Below are 23,987 nucleotides of genomic sequence, written 5' to 3' on the forward strand. Positions count from 1 at the left end.
AAAAAAAAACCCTGTATAGGATTTCTAAGGAGCAGAATGTGGGCCCGAACCTCTGACCTTGCAGCTCAAAAGGCTCTGCAGTTTGGTCCCTTAACCCACAGAGCCACAGCAGGATTGCCTTGTTGCTTGTAGTAAATACTACTTCAAAGCTTCTCTGCTTGTGCCTTGATGGGCCGGGCCTGAGCCTGAGTTTGGGCAGAGGGCTAGCCTAGGCAGAGGGGGTGGAGGGTGGGATTAGGAGATGGTGGCTGATGGCATCCCTGTCTGAGGTCATCAAAAAATGCCTCTCTCTGTCTCCCTGCGCTGTGGGCACCCAGGCTGCTCTACATCCACGTAGGCAACGCCTCCTGTGGCAACGAGGCCCCCCACCCCTCACGAAGGACTGTGCCAGTCCTTGTGGCCCTGCTGGCTCTCAGGGCGTGCCAGCCTTCCGAACTGGTATGTTCAGGCCCTTTATTCTAAACTCTGCAGTGTCGCGGGGCGTCGTCCCAGAGAGGGAGCTGAGTGCAGGTCCAAAACGTGCACAACTCCCCAGCAGCTCGACCCTTTAAAAAAGCAAGTCCACAGTGTTGGGGGCTGAAGTCTTATGTTTGCCAAGGGCCATCTGTTTACCAGGCGGGGCCCCCCCTGTGCGACACTGTCCACCCACTACTTGAGCTCCCATACCTGTGCTGCCTTGTCAGGGAAGCGCCACCACTCTCTCTCACATTTCATTTTTGACAATTTCCAATTTCCTTGATTTATACTTAATGTATTCCATGTTCCAATTATTAATGGATGTTAACAGCTGTTTCTCTTCATTTTGTTGTGTCCCATCAGCAAACAAAGGTCTGGAAAAGTTTATTCCATTTGTGTCATCACAGTCAACTTTACTTTGAGGAGGCAGCTCTTCCCCAGTCGTATTTTGAATGCCTTCCAACCTAAGAGGCTCACCTTCTGGCACTATATCTGATTGTATTCTGGTGTTCTTCATTATGTTTTAGTAGTCAGTATTCTGGTGCTATATGACAGTGTTCCACTGCTATTCATCAGGTTTTCAGTGACTAAATAAAATATTCGGAAGTAGTCCATCTCTCCTTCTTCTTTTAGTAGATAATGATACAAGCTATTATATTTTGAGTTTACTATGTACAATTTATTCCCTTCAGTAGCTTAAAGAAGTAGGCACATTATTGTCTTCATTATGCAAAGAGGAAATGATCACACAGCTAATAGTAGTGTTATTGTTAAGTACAGTGGAATCAGTTCCAAACCATAGCAGCCCTGAGGAGTGGCTGGTGGGTTTGAGCCACCAACCTTCCAGTACTTATCCTACACCAGGAATCTATAGTGACCTATAGGTTCCTGAGACTGTGAACCTTTGAAGAAGTAGAAAGCCTCTTTCTCCATGGAGCAACTGGTGGACTTGATCCATTGACCTTGTGGTCCAGTGCTTATCCCACAGAGTCACTATGCTTCCCGCTAACTAAGCATAAGAGCTGAAATATGAGCTCAGATAGGTAAGCTCCTAAGTCATGAGTATAACTTGGATTAGAAAGCTCATTGTTTTTGAAACCTGAATTTGTGCATGCCTAGATATGTGGGTTGATTCTAAAGGCTAATATTAATAGTTCAAAAATACCTTGGTTTTAAATACTCTTGTTTTTCCTGAGTAGTCATCTTTAGAAAACACTTCTGCCTATTCTTTTGCATAACCATTTTATACATTTTCATTTTGAAGAGAGTGCAGAAGGCAATTTTTTGTTGTTGAGAATATACACAGCAAAAATACACTAATTTGGCCATTTCTACATGTGCAATTGAGGGACATTGATTACATTCTTCAAGTTGACCATTCTCATTTTTCTTTTCTGAGTGTTCCTTCCCCATTAACATATATGTATTTTCCCCTAAAGTTTCTATTTAGTCTTTTAAATTGCTGATGTCACTTTGATCCCATATATTGTTGTTGTTAGGTGCCATCAAGTTGGTTCCAACTCATAGCAACCCTATGCACAACAGAATGAAATACTGTCTGGTCCTGTACCATCCTCACAATTATTCTTATGTTTGAGACCATTATTACAGTCTCTGTGTCAATTCATCTTATTGAGAGTTTTCTTCTTTTTCACTTTTCCTTTACTTTACCAAGCATGATGTCATTCTCCTTGAACTGATTCCTCTTGATAATGTATGTGAGTACAAGTCTTACCATCCTTGCTTCTAAGAAACATTTTGGTTGTACTTCCTCCAATGTAGTTTTGTTCAGTTTTCTGGAAATCCATGGTATCTTCAGTATTCTTTCCAGTATTATAATTCAAAGGCATCACTTCTTCTCTCATCTTCCTTATTCATTGCACAGCTTTCACACATATAAGAAGCAACTGAAAATATCATGGCTTTGGTTAGCCATACCGTAGTCTTCAAAGTGACACCTTTGCTTTTCAGCATTTTAAAGAGATCTTTTGCAGCATATTTGCTCAGTGCAGTGTGTCATTTGATTACTTGACTGCTGTTCCCATGGATGTTGGCTATGGATCCAAGTAAAATGAAATCCTTGATAACTTCAACGTTTTCTGTTTACCATGATCTTATTTTACTCAATTGTGAGGGTTTTTCTTTTTTTATGCTGAGGTGTAATCATATTGAAGGCTATATTCTTTCATCTTCATCAATTCATGCTTTAAGTTTTTGTCATTTTCAGCAAGCAAGGTTATGTCATCTCCATAAAGTAGGTTGTTAATGAGTCTTCCTCCAATTTTGTTTCTGCAGTCTTCTTTATGTAGACCAGCTTCTCAGGGTATTTGCTCAGCACAGATTGAAAATGTATGGTGAAAGGTTTCCTGAGTAAGATATATGAGGAAAAAAAATAAGTATGAGAAGCATTTTAGAGTGTCAGATACAAAGTTACTATGTTATTATACCTCACATACTTGGCATATAAATTGTATGTATTTTTAAATAAATAATATCTTTTATTAAAAAAAGATTTACTTTTAAGAGCATTGGTTCATCTTTTTTTGTCTATATCTTACATTATCCTTAAGTATCGAAAATCAAACCCACTGCATTCAAATCAATCCCAATTCATAGTGACCTGATAGGCCAGAGTAGAACTTCCCATTGTGTCTCCAACATTGTAATCTTCATGAAAGCTTGAGCATACAGGGAGAAACGTTATAAAGACAAACATCTTGAGGAAATGAGTCACCGGGCCCTGGGGTCTCAGGACCCTGGTCTCAGGGAATACCAAGGTCAATTGGCATACCATAGTTTACAAGACAATGTTTTACATCCTATTTTGGTGACAGCAACTAGGGTCTTAGAAGCTTGTGAGTGGTCATCTAAGATGCAATGATTGGTCTCCCCTTTTCTGGAAGAAAGAACAGTGATGAAAGTCAAAGATACAAGGAAATAATTAGTCCAATGACCTAATGGGCTATGTGAAATCAGTCTCCATGACCCTGAGATCAGAAAAACTAGATGGTGTTCAGCTTCTAGTATCAACTGCACTGAAAGGGATCTCATTAGATGGTCGCTGTGTGTTGGCACCAATTAAATGATACTTAACAACAACAAATAATAATAATATTAATTGATGGAAGAATGCCTGAATGAATCTCATGGTAGTTTAGGGCTGAGGATAAAATAAGAATGGATCTATGCCTTGAAAAATTAGTTCAAAAGCAAATTTCCATAACACAAATTAAATTTTACACACCACTAATTGTTGAGAGGACAGTTGGCTTCTATGATTCCCACCCAGGCTGTCTAAGCTGAGGCCTTGTGCCCAGAGCTTTCTCTGATAAAGAGACTAAGAATTGGGTCTCTTTCTCTCTTGGTTTCGTTTCCTTATCAGGGAAACCTTTCTTTTGTGCTGGACACACAGTAATTGTCTCTGTGTCTTGCACATGAGCAGGCTCCAGATGGCCAATCTCATTTCTATATCTGTTTCTGTTGGGGAAGGAATGGAGTCTCTTGGTCTGCAGCAAAAGGGGTATATTCAGAGCAGTGTCCTGCACCAGAAGTGAGGAGTGATTTCCTCACTGGCCACGGGAGACTAGTATCCACAATTGAAGTTGACCTTGCTCTCAGTCTTCTCTATGTTAGGAAAGTGTTGCACTATTAAACTGTGTGGCCTGCATGTTTTATTGATGACCTCAATTTATCATATGGTATGGCACTTACAAACTTGAATATTACTTAAGAAAAGCAATCCTAACTTTCTACCAGTTTCCATTTGAATTGGTGATGATAATTAAAGTGATAAAATAGGAAAGAGATGCTTTAGCTATTTAATGCAAATATATGAAAACCTCAATCCATCTCAATGGGGATCTTCCTATTTTTCACTGACCTTCCATTTTACCAATCATGATGTTTTTCTCCAGGGACTGGTCCTCCTTAATAGACATCAATTTTCACCTTTTGTATGGTTAACCCTAATGGCTCCGTGTGTGCTCTTCCTTATTAAAACCTTCAAGTAAGACTTCCCCTCTAATACCTCTAAATAGTGCTGTTTTCTAAAACTCTTTCCTCTTTATACTCTTATCAAGAGTAATTTCATAAACACTTGTCATTTTCATTACAGTCCATGACTAGTGAATAGCGATGACAAAACTTGGGATAACCATAGACAGGGTCACTATGGGTGGGAACCGACTCAACAGCACTGAACAACAACAATTCTCTCCTGCAAACTGATGACATGACCTGCTGGAAATGGTGAGACCAGCTAAGGTAATCATCACTAGGAATGAGATAACATTTGAAATATTAAAAAGGAAGCATAATGTTGAATTGATGGGAGGTGAGGAATGTCTGGATATATCTTCTGGAAAGATTATAATGCCATTGTCGATACAGAAAACAATGCAGAAATGGAAAGTTTGTTGAAATAGACAATCCATTCTGTTGAGATGATTTTCCATTGAAGATGCATGTGTGATACTCTGGTGATTGTGCAATAGTCTGTACTCCCCAATATGTTCTACATATTCTCTTTTGTGCCTCTTTAGCTTTAAGTTCACTGTATATTTATTACTTATTTGTCTCTCTGTCACTCCAGTTAGAGCAGAGGTGTTAAAGAAGCGATTAGCTGCTTGTTGGAGTCCTTATTTGGTGCTGTGGGTTAATGCGCTGTACTGCCAATCCAGTTTGAGCTACAAGGTTGGTGGTTCAGGTTCACCAGCTGCTCCTCAAAAATCATATACAGGGTCGCTGTGGGTCAGAATAGTGGAGGAGAATACTAAAAGTGCCATGGGCTGCCAAAAGAACCAATAGATCTGTTTTGGAAGAGGTGCAGCCAGAGTGCTCCTTGGAGGCCAGGATGGCTAAGCTTCGTCTCTCCTACTTTGGACATATTATCCGGAGGAAACAATCGTTGGAGAAGGATGTCATGCTGGGTAGGGTGGAGGGTCAGAGAAAAAAAGAAGACCCCCAACGAGATGGATCAGCCAGGTGGCATCATTGATGGACTCAGGTGTGGCAGCGGTAGTGAGGTTGGCCCAGGATCGGACATTGTTTCGTTCTGCTGTGCATGGGGTCGCTATGAGTCAGTTCCGACTCGATGGCACCTGAAAACAACAACTAAAATTCTGGAAGTTATGTTGCGATTCAAACTGACCTTACAGTTGAGTGCTTATCCTACAGTGCCTCAATAGGACTTCTTTTTCAATGAATGTGGTAAGTGAGGCTCAGAGAGTATAAGTAATTTTCCAACCACAAAAATAAGTAGTGCCAACAGGAAAAATACAGAACAATAATGGCAGTCTGACTGATTACTACAAGAACAAGCAAGTTGCCTATCCAGTAGACATTAAGGCAAGTGGTGGGGTTCCCTAGGGGAAACCCCCTTCCAAGACTCAGTGGGAATACATGAGCAAACATGCGCTTTTGATTGGTGACCACGTTCGTCACCAATAAGGGGAAGTGAGGGAAAAACAGCAATGAAGCTGTGAGATAAGCCCTACAACATTCAATGGCAAGACCTGGGGACTATTGGGCCCAGAGTCAGTGACACAGCCACAGAGGACTAGAGTGGAGAGTGAAGCCTCCAGCTGATAAGAAAAGAGGGCATATGCACAAGAACACCCACACTTGCAGTTAATACCCACTTGACCTGGCTTCAATGACTGGATAATCAAAGCTCAACTAGAAGAAGAAAGAAGAGGAAAAAAAGAGTAATCTGATACAAATTGATGAACTTGACCTACACCTATGGATGCAGTAGCTCAAAAAAGGGAACAAATGTTCATAGTGAGGATCTTTCCCAACCCCTTGATACACAGGGTAGACACGATGGGTGTCAGGGACCAGCCCCGACAAACTTATTAGGGGGATCACGAAGAGAGATGTGGAGTCGGTGAAAGAAATCACACGGAGTCGTTAGTTTGTTCTGAATTCAGGATGATGATGATTTTACTCAATTATCTAGCTATTTATATACCGTTACAATACCCCATGATCTCATAGTAATCAATTACATTTTCTCTTGATTTATGAGCATTCAAGTTACATCAAGGCACATCAAAATACCTCAAAGAACATCAAAATATTTTCCCTGATCATTTCATATCCAGCTTCCTTGTACTCCTTAGCTATCCTGATAAGATCTGTTTTTCGTAAGTGACTTTGTTCTTCTCTAATCTTCCCTAAAATGTCAGGTTAACCTTAAAACATAATTCTAAATCTTAACTCCTATTTCTACTCTCACCTATTATTTTCTATAGATTCATTAATCACAACATGTACCTAAACATTATTTTCTATCATAACTGACAACATAGTTGTTTCTCATGATTGATTAAACAAGAAAAACAAGAACATAAAAAAGCACTTAAAGTTTTTTAGTTAAGAATAAACGGAACAACTTCCTTATACTAACAACTTCTCTATTCAAAACATCTAGTTAAATTTCTACCTAAGATCTATTACTGTTCCCTCAGCCCTTTATTGTGTCTAAGCTCCTTTCCAGGGGTCTTAATATCCCTGACCGAAACCACACAAAATGTAGAACAGAATGTTGATTGTAGTCTTAAACTTGAGTTGGCAAAACTTTAGCTGGTGTGGTTTCTCCTAGTGGTGAAACTTATTGTTAATGTAAAAAGCATTCTTTAGGACTACACATGATTGAATTTGGTGTGAAGGTGTCTAAATGTAATTTTTAATTCCTAATATGATTATAGAAAAGCATATGATTACAAAAAAGCCTACTAAAATTTTTTATAATAAAATCAAGAAAAAAATCAAAGTGAGCCATTCATAAGAGAAAAAACAAGAACTTCAGGGCCTATGCATGAGGTTCTCCTTGTGGCTTTGCCAACCAAGGAGACACTCATTGTTGCTTTGCTAAAACAATGAACTTTTCATGTGCAGGGTCCCTCACCATTCTGTTTCTTGATGGCATGGCCTCCGCCAGATGGGCAACTTGGACATTGGCTACCCAAAATGGGGGGGTGGGGGTGGGAGCTACAAAGGCAAGAAGTGACTGGCTTACAAGCTTTCAAGAGGGAACCTGGATTCAGAGGGCATGGAGGAAGGTAGAATCTCCACTGAGTGGAGATGGGACTGATGAAAGGAAATGCTGATAGGTCTCTTGTGATACAATAGTGAATAATTGTTATCAGGACTGACTAAGGGTTGAAAATGTAAAGGTAGGTGTTTTGTAGCAAAAGGAGGGGAGTGATTGACTCTGCAGTCCAGGAGCGGAGGTCCCTGGGACCATCAAGGATGAAGAGCGGAAAGTGGGACCCTATCTAGAGAAACAGTGACACTAGAGATGGAGGCAGAGATGATGATGTGGAGACATGGAGTAGGTGGGGCTCTAGACCCAGAGAGGGAGAAGGGCCATTTTCTGCTGACCGGGGGCAGGCTTACAGGGTATACCCTTTGGTTGGTTGATGATGCATGGGGGGGATTGTAACCATGGCAATGAAATGATATACGATAGGATGAATGTAGAGCTAATGTTCTCTCATGTAAATTATCACATAATTCACAATAAAACTTTTTTTTTTTTTAATGTAGTGAATTGAGGATTTGAATCCATGTATTTCTGCCTCCAAATTCCATATCATTTCCATGAATGCCTCTGGGAGTGCTAATTGTATCTCCATCCTATGAGAGAAAGCTCTTGTTTTCTACTAATGTAGTCAGAAGAGGTAGAGTTAGGGGTGAATTACTGAAAGATATTATCACTGTCTGATGCCCCAGGTGTGGCTGTCAATTAGCATGATCTTTTTCATGTTCCTTTGATATAATGGAAAAATCTATGACCCTGTTTTATTTATGAGGTAACTGAATATTTTCATTCTAAAGTGAATTTTTTACACAAACTATTCTATTGAGTAGCCATGTATTAACTTGGGTGAACAGAAAGACAATGTATAATTAGATAGAGGTCAGCAATGGCCAAAGCAAAAGAAGGCAGTAGGAAATACATAAGAATAAATTGCAACAAAAGTATATATTATTATACATATGATCTTTCAATAACAATAGTAGCAAAAAAATTCATAAGGAAGATATGCAAAATGAACAGATGTGATATGGCATATAGAAGTACACCCACTAGTATATATATATAGATTTGGCAGAAGATATTTATACATGCTACAGATATATCCATGCATATTAGAGGAGTTCAAAAAGTTCATGAGAAAGTTCCATTAACTTTTTTTTTTAATGTTTTATTGTGAATTATATGATAGTTTACATGAGAGAACTTTAGTTTTATATTCATTCCATCGTATATCATCTCATTGCCATGGTTCCAATCCCCTCTATGCATTATCAACCAACCAAAGGGTATATCCTAGAAACCCACTCCCTACCCTTCTCTCCCCCCCAGTTTTCGGCCCCACAGTCCCTTTCCCTCTCTGGATCCAAAGTCCCCAGCCGCTTCATCACTCCACATCATCGTCTCTGTCTCTATCTCAGGCATCTCTGTCTCTCTGGGTAGGGTCCTGCTCTCAGCTCTTCTCCGTTTATGGTCCCAGAGACCTCTGCTCCTAGACTGGAGAATTAATCACTCCCTTCCTTGTTACAAAACGTCTACCTTTGCATTTCCAACCCTCACAATCTGTCCTGATAAGCATTATTCACTACAGTATCACGAGTTACCCATCTGTATTTCTTTTCATCAGCTCTGCCCAGACAGATTGAATTGTACTCATTGGAGATTCTGCCTTCCTCCGTGCTCCCTAGCACTAGGTTCCCTCTTGAAAGCTTGTAAGCCAGTCACTTCTTGCCTTTGTAGTCCCCCCCTCCACATTTGAGTATCCAATGTCCGAGTTGCCCATCTCCGTCCACTCTGTGTGTGGAGGGGGTGAGAATGTTTCTTGCTGTAAGGATTTGTTCCTTCTTTTGAGTTGCTGCTCCATAGTTATAGGTCACGTTCATCAGATTGTATCAGCTCACTCTTTTTTTTTTCCCTCTTCTTTCTTCTCCTGATTGAGCTCCGATCATCCAGTCATCCGGTCCAGGTCACATGGGTATCATCTGCAAGTGTGGGCGCTCCTGTGCACATGCCCTCTCTTCCCGTCAGCCAGTGGCTCCACTCTCCTCTCGAGTCCTCTGTGGCCACGCTACTGACTCTGGGCCCAAGAGTCCCCAGGTCTCCTCACACTGCTTGCCAACCAGGTCCCCAACTGGGTCCACAGAAGTCCACTGAACATTGTAGGGCTTAGCTTGCCGCTTCATTGCTGCTTTTACCCCCGCTTCCCCCCATCGGTGATGTGTGTGGTCACCAATCAGAGCGTGCATTTCTGTTGAGTCCGTTAACTTTTAATTCAATTTTCCATGAACTTTTTGAAGCCTCCGTGTCCAGTAGAGTATATAAGAGGCAAAGGTTTGAAAACTTCTTAGCCATAATCAAACACCTTGAGGGACTGAGTCATTGGGCTTAGGGGCTTAGGACCACAGTTTCAGGGGGAATTCTAGGTCACCAGGAATAACTTAAGCTACAAACACACTGTTCTACATCCTACTTTGTTGAATAGTGACTGGGGTTTCAAAGTTTGAGAGTGACATCTAAGATTCAACTATGAGGGGGCTTCAAAAATCCATAGAAAAATTCCATTATCTTTTATTTCCATTTTTCCATGAACTTGTTGAAGCCCCCTTGTACTGATCTCTCCCTATCCAGAACAAACAAGAGTGAAGAAAATCAAAGACTAAAGGACACAATTACTTCAGAGAACTGATGGACATGTGTGCCTCAGCCTTCACTAATCTGGAACCAGAACTATATCCTTCCTGGCTACCACTATAAACTACTCTGACTGGGATTACAATAGAAGGTCCTGGCAAAAACAAACACAAACCAATTGCCATAGTGTTGATTCCAATTCAGAGAAACCCTATAGGACAGACTGGAACAGCTCCTTTAGGTTTCTGAGACAGACAGTTTCATCTTTATGGGAGCAGACAGCTTCATCTTTCTCCTGTGGAGCAAGCAGCTGGTGGGTTTGAACTGCAGGTACCAGTCCAGTATTTAACCTACTGCACCATAAGGACTCCTTTTCATGGAAAAAGAAGGAGAAATTCATAATAATAATAAAAAGGTCAGACTTATTGGTCTGATATAGACTAGAGAAGTCTCTGAGACTATGACCCACAGACAACCTTCAAACCTGGAACTGAACCCACACCTGGAGATCAACTTTCAAGCAAACAATAGCCCTACAAAGTGAACAATAACACTCATGAGGAACAAACTTCTCAGAACACGCCTTATGTGACCAAAAGAGCAGTATTTCCCCAAGAATAAAGTATAGATGGCAGGAAGGTGCAGGAAAGAAACAAATGGAAATGGGGACCCCAGGGAGGAAGTGGGAAGAGTGTTGTTACATTGAGAGGGTTGCAAATAATGTCAGCAAACAAAATGTGTATGAATTGTTAAATGGGAAGCTTATGTGGTCTGCAGATTTCCGCCCAAATCACAATAGAATGTTCAAATAAAATAAAGAATTTTTAGATTTGTTTGGTATTTTATTAAAGGAAAGCAAACTTCTTATTAGTTTTTAAACACTCAATTATCTCAACCTTTCAACTTTTTTTTTTTTTAAGCTATGAAGGCATCAAAATGATTAACTTTCCATGACATCTATTGATTTACAGAAATGGAGAAATTCATCACCAGATTTAAGGCATAAAATAGGTCCTATTCACTTTCGTATTTCTCTTTCATGATCATTTTCTGAATGTTAATGATCTATTTGTCTATCAAAATGTGCACAGAAAAAATCCCTACTTACAATCAAAATACAATTTTTTGGTATACGAGTGGGTTTAATGAATTATTTAATGTCTTTTCTAGCCATTGTCTTTGTAAACTCCAACCAATGACGTTTTCCTCGTAGGTCTGGGTAACAGAAGGTAGGGGAAGATGCTGATGGATTACATGCTTTACCTATGAGTCATTGTTAACAGGATTATGATTGTAAACACTTGGAAATCTAATGAGGGGTTTGGTCAATATTGCCTTCTTCCTGCGTTTAAAATGAACATGTCAAAGCAGAATGGGTAATCTCACAACCATCAAGAAGAGTCAGTAATGAAGTGCATACTTTGGACCCTGAAATCACTGCCTACTGAACCTCCTTGAGCCAAGGAGAGAAAATTGTGACACTGGAGGAGCTGCAGCAGAATCAAAAGCCAGAGCATGAGATAAAACTGTGGGCTTCACAACCCATGGAGCAAGAAAAGCCTTTGGGGTGGCGCCAGGCACTTTCATTGGGAGAGCTAGGATTGATGACCCATAGAGTAGGAGCCTAGCATTTACAGGCTAAGGCTTAGGGTGGAGGGTTGTGTCCTGTGGACATTAATCTGCAGTCTAAAAGAGGTTTGTAACATGGCTGGAGAAGGGCATAGGCCAGGCCAAGGGTCAGAGAAAGGCCTGCCTGTGGGCACTGTAGAGGAGAGGCTGCCCTGACTGAAATAACCATCCTATGAACATTTCTAACCTTGAACTGTTACCTGTTAACTTCCCTAATAAACCCCATAACTGTAAGTATTGTGTCTGAGTTCTGTGTTTGGCCTTTGCAATGAATTACCAAACCCAGATGAGAAGTAAAGAGTGCTGTGGGAGGAATGGTTGATGTCATTACTTTTACAATGAAGTAAAGCGTATTTACCGTCCATGTACTTTATCCATTATCTCACAGAGAATTTGTGTTTGAGATACTAAAAACAAACAAAACAATAAAAAAAAAAAACCCAGCCCATCTTATTAACAAAGTAGTGGTTTATCCGATAACATTACATTACAACAGAATAGATAAATCTAGAGAGGCAGTGCATGAGAGTAAAAAATCAGAAGCACTTGGTGTGTAAATAGGGCAGGCTAAAAGCAAAGCTTTAACTCCATTTTTAAGTCTTGACGTGAGTCTAGAATCTATGTTGAATTTTAAAGCTGCCTTTTTTAACAGCAGTTCTTCTACTATTGATGCTAACATAACCACATACCAGAAAGGAGACATTCTTCTCATAAACTTGGCAGATGCAGGATATCACAATCTATTTCCAGAGGGTGTTTCTGCTATGGTCAGATAGATGCAAGTTATGCTCGTTTGTACCTGAAGGGCCTTGATGCATAACTGTTATCAGCAAATCTTTACAGTAGATTCCCAGAAGTAGACATGAAAGTAATTTTCTTAGCAGGTCCGGCCTTTGTTCTATGATCATCTTTGTAATAAACTGAAAAGCACCAAATGCTTGCAATTTTTTTTTTTTTTTTGTATCCTTAACTAATTGTGTGATCCTGCATTTATGTTATTCACCTATCCCTGTGAAATCCCTGCTTTTAGATATCCCCTCTTTTGGATATGCCCCCTTTGTCTTCTCTGATTATCTTTCAGCAAATTATGACTTTGAAACCTTTAATTCTTGCTCCAGCTGTACAAAGATGTTGTTTTCTTTATTGTCCAGCAGTGTGGCCATTTTCATTTGCTGAATTTGCACATATTCCCAGTATGAACTGTCTCTTCCCTCAATAAATTTCATTTCTTTTACTTTAAGCAGATTCCATGTTGTTTTTACTTTAAGCTCATTAGTGTTTGCTTAGGGCTGGTGGATGGGGAATGGAGAGTAACAGCTGATGGGTTTCTTTTAGGATGAATGAAAATGTTCTAAAATTTAGATTATGGTAACACAAAGAGTGAACCCTAATGCAAACTATGGATTTAAGTTAATAGCAGTGTATCAATACAGTCTCATCAACTGTAACGAATGTACCACAGGAATGCAAAGAATTAATAGGAGAAACAGTGTGCTAGAGGGAGAGACTAAGAAGCCTACTTTCTGCACAATTTCTCTGTAAACTTCAAACTAAAAGTTCATTAAAGTTCATTAATTCTATAAGCTTTTTAAATATAATTTGTCAAGTACTGTGGAGTACCCTGGTGGCACAGTGATTAAGTACTTGGAAAAAATTAAACTGTGGTGGTATATTCACGTTCTATAAATACACTAAAAACCATTGAGTTATACCCTTTTTAAAAAAGTGCATTGTCCCTTAGTAAAACTGTGAAAGAAAACTTTTTATCAGGTTGCTATTATGAACCAACCTTCTTTTTTTCCCTTTAAATCCCATCACATTTTGCACCAAGGCGTTCATACCACTCCAAGTACTGACATAGAAAAATCATATAATTGCATTTAGAGTTATTCGGTGATGAAACATGCAACTGTTTATAGCTCATTTTTCACAAAGTTGCGAGTGTGACCAGTGATTTCAAATCCAAACACAGACTGTGATGCTCTCCATGTAATTAATAAGTGAGAATTTGCATGAATGATCGTATGTATCTAGCCTTTTTGTTGTCAGGTGACACTGAGTCGGTATGGACTCATAGCGACCTTATGCACAGCAGAGTGAAACTCTGCCCAATCCTGGGCCAACCTCACTATTGTTGCCACGCTTGAGTCCATCGATGCTGCCACTTGACCAGTCCATCTCATTGGGGTCTTCCTCTTTTCCTCTGACCCTCCACCTTACCCCAAACATGATATCCTTCTCCAGTGACTGGTCCCTCCTGACAATATGTCTGAAATATGAGGGACGAAGTTTGGCCATCCTGGCCTCCAGGGAGCACTCTGGCTGCCCTTCTTCCAAAATGGATCTATTGGTTCTTTTGGCAGCCCATGGTACTTTCAATATTCTCCTCCAGCACCATAACCCAAAAGCAACAATTCTTCTACGGTCTTCCTTATTCAATGTCCAGCTTTTGCATGCATATGAGGTTATTGAAAATACCATGGCTTGGGTCAGGCACACCTTAGTCCTCAAGCTGACATCTCTGCTCTTCAACACTTAAAGAAGTTCTTGTGCAGCAGATTTGCATAATGCAATATGTGGTTTAATTTCTTGATTGCTGCTTCCATGAGTGTTGATAGCTGATCCAAGAAGAATGAAGTCCTTGAAAACTTCAATCTTTTTTCCACTGATAAGAATGTTGTTTATTGTCCAGTGGTTAGGATTTTTGTTTTCTTAGTGTAACCATAAAACCTTTTAAAACCCAAAATTAAAATATAAAGAAAGAAATTATGTTTAACAATGCCCCATTTGTGGAGAATCAAAGTTGAGTAAACTAACCCTTCATTTGCTCTATGTCTTCATTGTTAAGGACTCAGGCAAATCACGAGGTATCTGTTAGAATCATTATTTCCTGCTACCAGTTGTGCAATGAATGAATATATGCACAAAAAAAGAGATACATTAAAGGACATCATGTAGGAGAAAGAAAATAACATAGTGTCTAGCATATAAATGGGGTTGTGATAAATAAATGATATAGGAGTTCTTAATAAGTAGTAGGGGATTGTTGTCTGTTAAAGAGAAAGCAGGGTTCAGTTTGAAGCTCTCTAGTAATACATAATTACTGTTTCACTATATGAAAGATCCAGAATATAATTAGTAATTCTCAGTGTTTAGACTTTTGCTTATTGGAGCAGGGGTAAGAGAACAGAATGTAAGAAGATGAACTACACTCATTGTTAGAACCTACACGTTGGTAATCTGAGCAGGGGTGGGAGGATGAGTGGGGAAGTGGGGGTGGGTCACTCAACCTATTTGGTTTCTGTTGGTGTGTTTAACCTTTCATTCCCTGGTCACCTATGAGAACTGTCATGGAAATTTTTAATTTTCACTCTTCTGCTTTGAGACCTACAAATCAAGAAGTTGTAGAAGTAGTGTCCTGAGAGACAAGGACACTTTTCTAACTTAGCAGCCCCAGACTTCAAGTTGATTTGTGAGAGGTGTTGAGTGCACAAACACCATGCTAAATTGCTTTGACCTGCAATAGTAATGAAAGACAGAGATTAGACAATCCAAAGAAAACATGCAGAGAGGCACCTCTGCAATTTCATTAAATATCCTCATAGTGGATAAGCATCTAACAACATGTGCCTCCCGCCAGGAGTGGAGAATTTCTAAATCACCTTCAGGGGAGTGCTGAGAATAGACATAGGGCTGTCACCCTTCTAAAATCTGTTTGGTAGTGACAGCATTTGTTCTAAGGCTGAATAGAAAAATGAGCTAACTTCCTGTGGGCAGGGTGTACCAATCATTAATTTCATTCTTTTATTTAGTTCAATAAATATTTACTGAGTTACCAAATATGTGTTGAACCTTGTTTTAGGTGCTGGGTATGCTCTTAAGTCAAGCCATTAAAATGGACAGTGATGCTAAGAAAGAGAAAAGAGAAATCCATTAAAGTATGGTTGTTTTTAGTCTTTTTCCCATTACTTCCAAGAAACAGCAGCCTGGGTTGTTATTGACCCAAGTTAATAAGGATAATGGACAAAGAAGAATGAGAAAACAGGACAATAGTGGGATATTAGTGAAGTAGGCAAGTTTTATAGGAAGAAGAAAAAGAAAGTTCTTTTAAATAGATCATAGAAGTAGTGAGGAAATGAAAAGCATGTGTTTTAAGATGAGTTTTCTTGAAATTAATTTAAAGATCTTTGAAGATGAATAGATGAAGATTCTTATGGCAACTTCTATGAATATGTTGCTGTTAAGTGCCATTGAGTTGGTTGTAACTCATAGCAACCCTGAATAGGATTTCCGAGGAGCAGCTGGTGGATTTGAACCCCTGATCTTGTGGTTAGCAGTCCAGTGCTTATCCTACAGGACTCCTCTGTGAATATGTTGTTGTTGTCAACTACCGTCGAGTTAATTCCGACTCATAGTGACCCTGTGTGGGGTTTCCAAGGAACAGTTGGTGAGCTTGAATCGCTGACCTTGTGACCCAGTGCTTTATTCCACAGTACCATACCAGGACTCCTCTGTGAATATAAGTAAAAGAAAGTTTAAAACTGGGGAAAGGACAAAAATTTTCTTTGAATGTTTTAAATGACTCTTCCTTTTTTTAGATTTCTTGTTTAGGTCAAGGTTTTTTGATAGTTTTCTTTTTGAATTGATAATACAAAAATTTTTAAAGAAAAATAAAGGTGAATACAAAGAAAACATTTCCTTCCTAGTGTCTCACACAGCTTGTCTCCCCTAATGGAATAATTTTTATTCATTTTTTGCATTGTATCCAGATATGTTTCATGCCTGGTATGTGGCTGCAGGATAATATGCTGGACCATAAGGTCCGTTTGAACTGCAGGGTTGGTGGTCCCAATTCACCAGCTGCTTCTCAGAAACCCTATACAAGGTTGCTGTGGGTCGGGATGACTTAGGGGCACTTAACAACAACAACAAAAGCAAATATGAGTACATGTAATATTTTCTCATTTTTTAGCCATTCAGAGGGAAAACATGAAAGCTCTTCTGAGATCAGATTGATAATTTGGAAGAAAGTATACTGAATCCACCTAGATAAAGAACCAGAGATTGTTTACTTGTGAATATCAAGTTCCTTGGAAAAAATGCTATGAGATACTGAGATTTGTGTATGGGTCATTCTGGCTACTAGTTTTGGAGCCTTTTAAAAATAAAAACAAAAAAAAAACCAACTCGTGTTAGAACCCTTTTGCTTGATATCCCCAGTGGATACTAATATGAAATAAATACCTCCACACTTGTTACCTACTCCCATAAGTCTGTCTACAACCCCCTTCCGCATACCTTCTTGTCCCCAGTCTTGCAATCCTTTTCCTTTGGAGGTATTGAACAAGCAGCCAAACCATTTCCCACTGCCCTCAAGTCTATATACAAACTCTTACCCTGAGTTATTTTTCTTTCACACAAAGTGGATAAGCAGGTACACCACCAGAAGCTTGATAAGGATGATTTCCCTTCACCACTAGTCTTCAGAACCATCCCTGAGTGGCTTTGTAGTGCAACAGCAATCTACTTACTCTTGGTGCATAACCTAATAATAAACTGATCCATGTCTTTTTCCTCCTTTGTGAGCTGTACACAAGACCTTTCTCTGTAGTCATAGTGTGAGCTGAGAGTAAGCTGATGCTACAGTTTTGAATGGCATGAACAAGCAGGTCGTGTAGGGGCAAATAATTAATTTTTGTTCTTTATCTCTGTTTTTGCTCAATCCCAAGTGTGATGCTTTGTCTTACATTAGCATGTTGCTGAATTTATATGACTTGTTAATTTTGAGAGTCTAGGAGAATCCAGTTAATGAGGGGCAGTTCTGGATGCATGATCACTTGCTGATTGATCTATAGTTAAGTGTTCTAGCTCTATCTGAATTTAGGAATAAATCAGGAACTGATTTTTTTTTTAATGTTTTATTGTGAATTATATGATAGTTTACATGGGGGAACTTCAGTTTTACATTCATTCCATCATATATCATCTCACTGCCATGGTTCCAATTCCCTCCATGCATCATCAACCACCCAAAAGGTATATTCCAGAAATCCACCCCCTACATTTTCCCTTCCTCCCCCCAGTTTTCGGGTCACAGTCCCTTTCCCTCTCTGGGTCCAAAGTCCCCAGTCACTTCATCACTCCACGTCATCATCACTGTCTCCATCTCAGGCATCTCTGTTTCTCTGGACAGGGTCCCGCCCTCGGCTCTTCTCCGTTGATGGTCCCAGAGGCCTCCGCTCCTATCCTGGAGAATTAATCACTCCATTCCTTGTTAGAAAACTTCTACCTTTGCATTTCCAACCCTCATAATCCGTCCCGATAAGCATTATTCACTACAGTATCACGAGTTACCCATCTGTATCTCCTTTCATCCGCTCTGCCCAGACAGATTGAGTAGTGCCTACTGGAGCTTCTGCCTTCCGCCATGCTCCCTAGCACCGGGTTCCCTCTTGAAAGCTTGTAAGCCAGTCACTTCTTGCCTTTGTAGTCCCTCACTCCCAATTTGAGTATCCAATGTCCAAGCTGTCCTACTCTGTCCACTCTGTGTATGGGGTGTGTGTGTGAATGTTTCTTGCTGTGAGGATTTGTTGCCTCTTTTGAGTCGCTGCTCCATAGATATAGGTCAAGTTCATCAGACTGTATCAGCTCACTCTTTTTTTTCTTTCTTTCTTTCTTTTTCCCCTCTTCTTTCCTCTCCTGGCTGAGCTCCAATCATCCAGTCATCTGGTCCAGGTCATGTGGGTATCATCTGCAGGTGTGGGCGCTCCTGTGCATATGTCCTCTCTTCCCGTCAGCTAGTAGCTCCACTCTCCTCTTCGAGTCCTCCGTGGCCACGCCACTGACTCTGGGCCCAAGAGACCCCAGGCCTCTTCACACTGTTTGCCAACCAGGTCCCCAACTGGGTCCACAGAAGTCCACTGAACATTGTAGGGCTTAGTTTGCCACTTCATTGCTGCTGCTTTTACCCCACTTCTCCCCATCAGTGATGTGTGTGGTCACCAATCAGAGCGTGCATTTCCATTGAGTCTTAGTCTTGGAAGGGGGTTTGCATTGAGAGGACCTGGCCATTTGCCTTGATATTTTCTAGGGAAGCGATTTGTTTAGGAACTGATTTTTAAATGATTCATAATTATCTGCTGTAGACTACATAATCTTGCTCCAGAACTTTAAGGATCTACATATGATTCTTAAATTAGGGCTTGTCATAAAATCCACATGGTGTCTTTTCCTACCACAGATCCCTCTAAAACATAGGATCTATTGGCTCAAATGGACAAGTGGATAGTGTTGTACTGCAGCCTGGACCTCTGCAGAGCCCTTTACTATTCTGTTGTTAAGTGACCATCAAGTTGGTTACTACTCAGGAGCTCACTTGAAAATGGAAATTGTACTTGTTATGTGATAATATGTATTCCCAAGTGTGGGGCATTCCAGAATCTGAATATACCTACTAGGTGTTGTGCATCTGTCCCAGTGGTAGGAAATGTGAGATATATTAATTTGTCCTTGATTTTGGAGAGAATATTCCAGATATTCCAGAATATCCTATCCCAGACCACTGGATTCTTTCTTTATCTTTGCTGATGAGGTCCTTGAGTCTTTGTTGGGTTTATATTTGTCTGGAATGACTGTGTCTTCCTTGAGTCTTTGTTGGGTTTATATTTGTCTGGAATGACTGTGTCTTCTTAGGGCCTAGATCATACATGACACTTCTTGCTCACCGGGTCTAATTAATATTAGATTAGATATAATGGACCAATGTGATATTCTACAGAATGTTCAGAGTTTAGTTCACTTTGGGCAACATTTTGGCAGAGGTTGATTATAGCCCTAGGTCAAAAGATTAATTGTCTACTGTAGTCTGGTTCAAGTGGTTGCAAAATTTGTGATCTATCATCCTGATAGAGATGAAGAAGAATGCAGTGGCAGCTTAATAGCTTTACACCACGTACTGGAGGAATTGGGTGTCTACTCTAATAAAACTATCACATTTGATACAACAGCTGTAATTTGAGCTATTATTTGGATGACTTTGAGGTAGTCCACTACCTCAAAAGTTAGATCTTCCAAAATCTAACTTTTGTAGGAGCCAGACTGTAGAAATGAATGCATGATGTGGACTACTCATCCCAATCCGTAATATTTTTAAGGATACAATTCATTTCTGCCATTCCCTACTACGTGATTTTTGGTTTTGATTTAGTATCTTTGCTGGAAAATAGTTTCAGACACTTCACTCATCCTTTCTTACTTCAATAAACCCTACCTTACAATCCAAGGCACCAATGTGGAAAATTCTGACAACGATTAATTATCTTTACTCCAATTATACTTATACAAGTTTACTGAATACAATGTATAAAAATACTGTATATAAAAATACATTTTTATAGACTCCAAACAAGCAGTAAGAAATTTAAATTATGAAACATGATTTATAGTAATATTAATATTTAGGGATAATCTGAAAACAGATGTGCAAGTCCTGTATGTTAAAAACTATAATTCCTGAGAGAAATTATAGAATTGCCAAATAAATGGGGATATATGAAGGAGTTTCAGAAAGTTCATGAAAAAATGGAATTGAAAGACAAGGAATTTTTCCACAAGCCTTTTTAAACCCCCTTGTATATCATGCTCATGGATTGTTGTTGTTGTTACGTGTTGTGGAGCCAGTTCCAATTCACAGCCACTGTCTATAGGGTTTCTGAGGAGTGGGTGGAGGGTTTGAACTGCCGACCTTATGATTAGCAGTCTAGTGTTTATCCTACAGTGCCACACCAGGACTCCATATTCATGCTCATGGGTTAGGAGAGCCAATATTGTTAAGATATTATTTCTCACCAAATTGATGTATAGATTGAATGTAATTTCAAAATACCAGTAATCTTTACTACAAAACTTGGTAAGCTGATTCTTAAATTAATTTGGAAATGTAAAGGACCCCCAAAAAATCAGAACAATTTTTATAAAGCATAAGAATATTAGGAGACTAACACTTCCTGATTTTGAGTCTTATTACAGTAATCTATGTGGTATTGATACTGGAATAAAAACATATATCAAGGAAACAGAGTAGAGTACTGAAATAGACCCACAAATATATGGATGATTGATTTAATAACAAAGGTGCAAAAGTACGTCAAAACCAAATCCATTGCTGTCGGGTTGATTTCAACTCATGGTGTTGTCCTATGTTACAGAGTAAAACTGTTTCATAGGGGTTTCTTGGCTATAATCTTTATGGAAGCAAAATTTCAGGTCTTTTTTCCATGGTACCATGGCATATGTTTGGTCCACCAACTTTTATGTTAGTAGTTGAATGCAGCGGTGCCACCCAGAAACTCTTCATAAAAGTGTAAGTCAGTGGAAAATAATAGTCTTTTCAACAAAGTCTGGAATAACTGGATATCCATATGTAATAAAATGAACATGGACCATGTCCTGTATAAAAATTCACTCAAATTCATTATAGTTTTAGATATAATTGATAAAATTATAAGAGTTTTGAAAGAAAACACTGGAGAAAATCTTTATGACCTTGGGTTACATTTAGAATTCTTAGATATGGGACCAAGAGTATAATTCACACACACAAAAAATGATCATTCATTGAACTTCATAAAAATTAAAAGCTCATTAAAAAAAAAAATCATTGTTAAAAGGATGAACTGGCAAATTACAGAACAGGAGAAAATATTTGCAAATTCTATGTCTGATAAGGACATGTACAGAAAACTCTTAAAATTCAAAGGAGGCAATAAAAAATGGAGAAGATTTGACACTTCATCAGAGAACATATATAAATGATAAAAAAAAGTTCATGAGATAATGCTCAGTATCACTAATTATTGCTGTTGTTAAGAGCTGTTGAGTCGATTCCAACCCATAGCGACCCTGTATAGGATTACCAAGGAGCAGCTGGTGAGCTTGAACTGCCGCCTTGCAGTTCAAATGGCTCTGCAGTCTGGTTCATTAACCCACAGTGCCACACCAGGACTCCCACTAATCATTAGGGAAATGTACACCAAACCACAGTGAGGTACCTCTATACATCTATTTGAGTGGAAAAATTGAAAGATGAGACCATCCCAAATGTTGGTGAGGATGTGGAGAAATTGCTGGTGGGAATTTAAAATAGAACAATCATTTTGGAAAACAATTTAGCAGTTTCTTAAAAAGTTAAATATATACTTACCCTATAATACAATCGCTCCAATAGCTAGTTACTTTTTAAAGAGAAAGCAAATGTGCTTAAAAAGACTTGAACATAATTTTCATAGCAGCTTTATTTTTAATAGTCAAAACTGGAAACAAGCAAAATGCCCATTAATAGATGAATGAACAAAATTTGGAATATCCACACAATGGAATACTATTCATCAATAGGAATAAACACAATAGTGGGGATGAATTTCTAAATATGCTGAGTAAAAGAATCCTGACTCCCTCAAAAGAAAGTGTGGCTTAATTCATATTAAATTACATAAAATTCAAACTAATCTATATTGATGGAAAATAGTTCAGTGATTGCCTGAGGATGGGGAAGTGGGTAAAAGAGAAGGAATAAAACTGTGTGGGTGTTGAATATTTTATTATCTTGATTGTAGTAAAGGATGCATGGTTGTATGCATAATCAAAGTTGAAACTGTACACTTGAAATATTGGCAGTACGTTGTAAGACAATCATATACCTCAGTAAAATAATTTAAGACATTAATCTTTTAAAACTAAATGTTAAACAGTAACTGTTAAGATGAAAATAAAAGATTATTGAAGGAATAGACAACTCCAGGTAGCAAGTGCCAAGTAAGTCTATAATGTACTCCAATTTCAGAGGGGGAAGAAGGGTATATATATATATATGTATATGTATATATATATATATATATATATATATATACAGGAACTTTTTTCAGGCATAAGACAGTCACAAAGTAGAATTACACACTTACACTTTTTAACATCAGCTATTTCTTGCACAAGAACCCAGGAATAGCCTAACAAAAAATTTTTGAGGACATTCTGTACAGGCAACATTTCACATACTTAAAACCACATACTTTACCCCTTAACTTTCTAATTCTTCCAACAAAATAAGTTAAGGTTCATGTACTTACGTGAAAGCAGACGCAGGCACAAAATGAGGGCTGATTTCAAACCAGTTTCAGCCATTTTATTTACAAATACAGTTACAAATCATTTTTAGTGGCTTAATACTATTACACAGTAATATTCACCTTTCCCCCCTTTTTAAACATATGACATTCATTTTTTAACATTCTTGGCTCAAACTAAAGGTCCAGAAAGAATCACCATTTTATATATACTTGTATCAAGGAAATGTTTTAAAAGTTGAGGTCAGAGAAGCAGCTGTGGGCCAGGCTATTTATCAAGTTTTTAAAAGGATTTTACTTTTATTATTAATCAAATGAAACACCAGTGGAAGAACATACATAAGATAGGAGTGAAAGATTTTTGTTCTATGGTTATTGTTGTTATTAAGTGTTGTTTAGTCAGTTCTGACTCAAAGCGACCCTGAATGGGGTTTCCTAGGAGCAGCTGGTGGGTTTGAACTACCAATCTTGTGGTTTGCAGTCCAGAGTTGATCCAACAGTGATACCCCAGGAATCTGTTCATTGGTTGGTGTTCTTGTTGTTAAGTGTCATCAAGTTAGTCCTACTCATAGCGACCCTTTATAGGATTTCCAAGGAGCAACTGTTGGGTTTGAACAGCCAACCCTGTGGTTTGCAGTCCAGTGTTGGTTCTATAGTGCCACATCAGGAATCCATTCCATGGTTAGGTTGTTTTAAAGGCAATATTCACTCAGAGTAGCTTCTAGATGCTGTATTAAATAATTCCAAAGAAATTCTTCCTGTATGAAACCAGTTATAACAAAATTATATGTAACAAAGTGTTTTAAGGTGCCATTAATTAACGACATTCAGGTAGGATATAGAAGTGCCTTAAATTAATGACTTTTGTGGTATAAAAGCAATCATCATCTTCAGCTGAAGGATATCAGGGTTATAAACTACTTGGAAATGCTGATGTATTTAAATAGTCAAATATTTTAAGTGTTGTGGGAAAGAAGATTTTGAAAAGTCTGACAGTTGACTCCTAGATTGCTAGTTTGCCCCAGGGAATTGAGTTTGAAACTGTCACTTGGCAAGTATCACTTCTACAACACCTCAGTGTATGAGACCGGACAGCAGAAGTTGAAATT

Source organism: Chrysochloris asiatica, unplaced genomic scaffold, assembly GCF_000296735.1.
Source record: "Chrysochloris asiatica unplaced genomic scaffold, ChrAsi1.0 scaffold00011, whole genome shotgun sequence".
NCBI lineage: Eukaryota > Metazoa > Chordata > Mammalia > Afrosoricida > Chrysochloridae > Chrysochloris > Chrysochloris asiatica.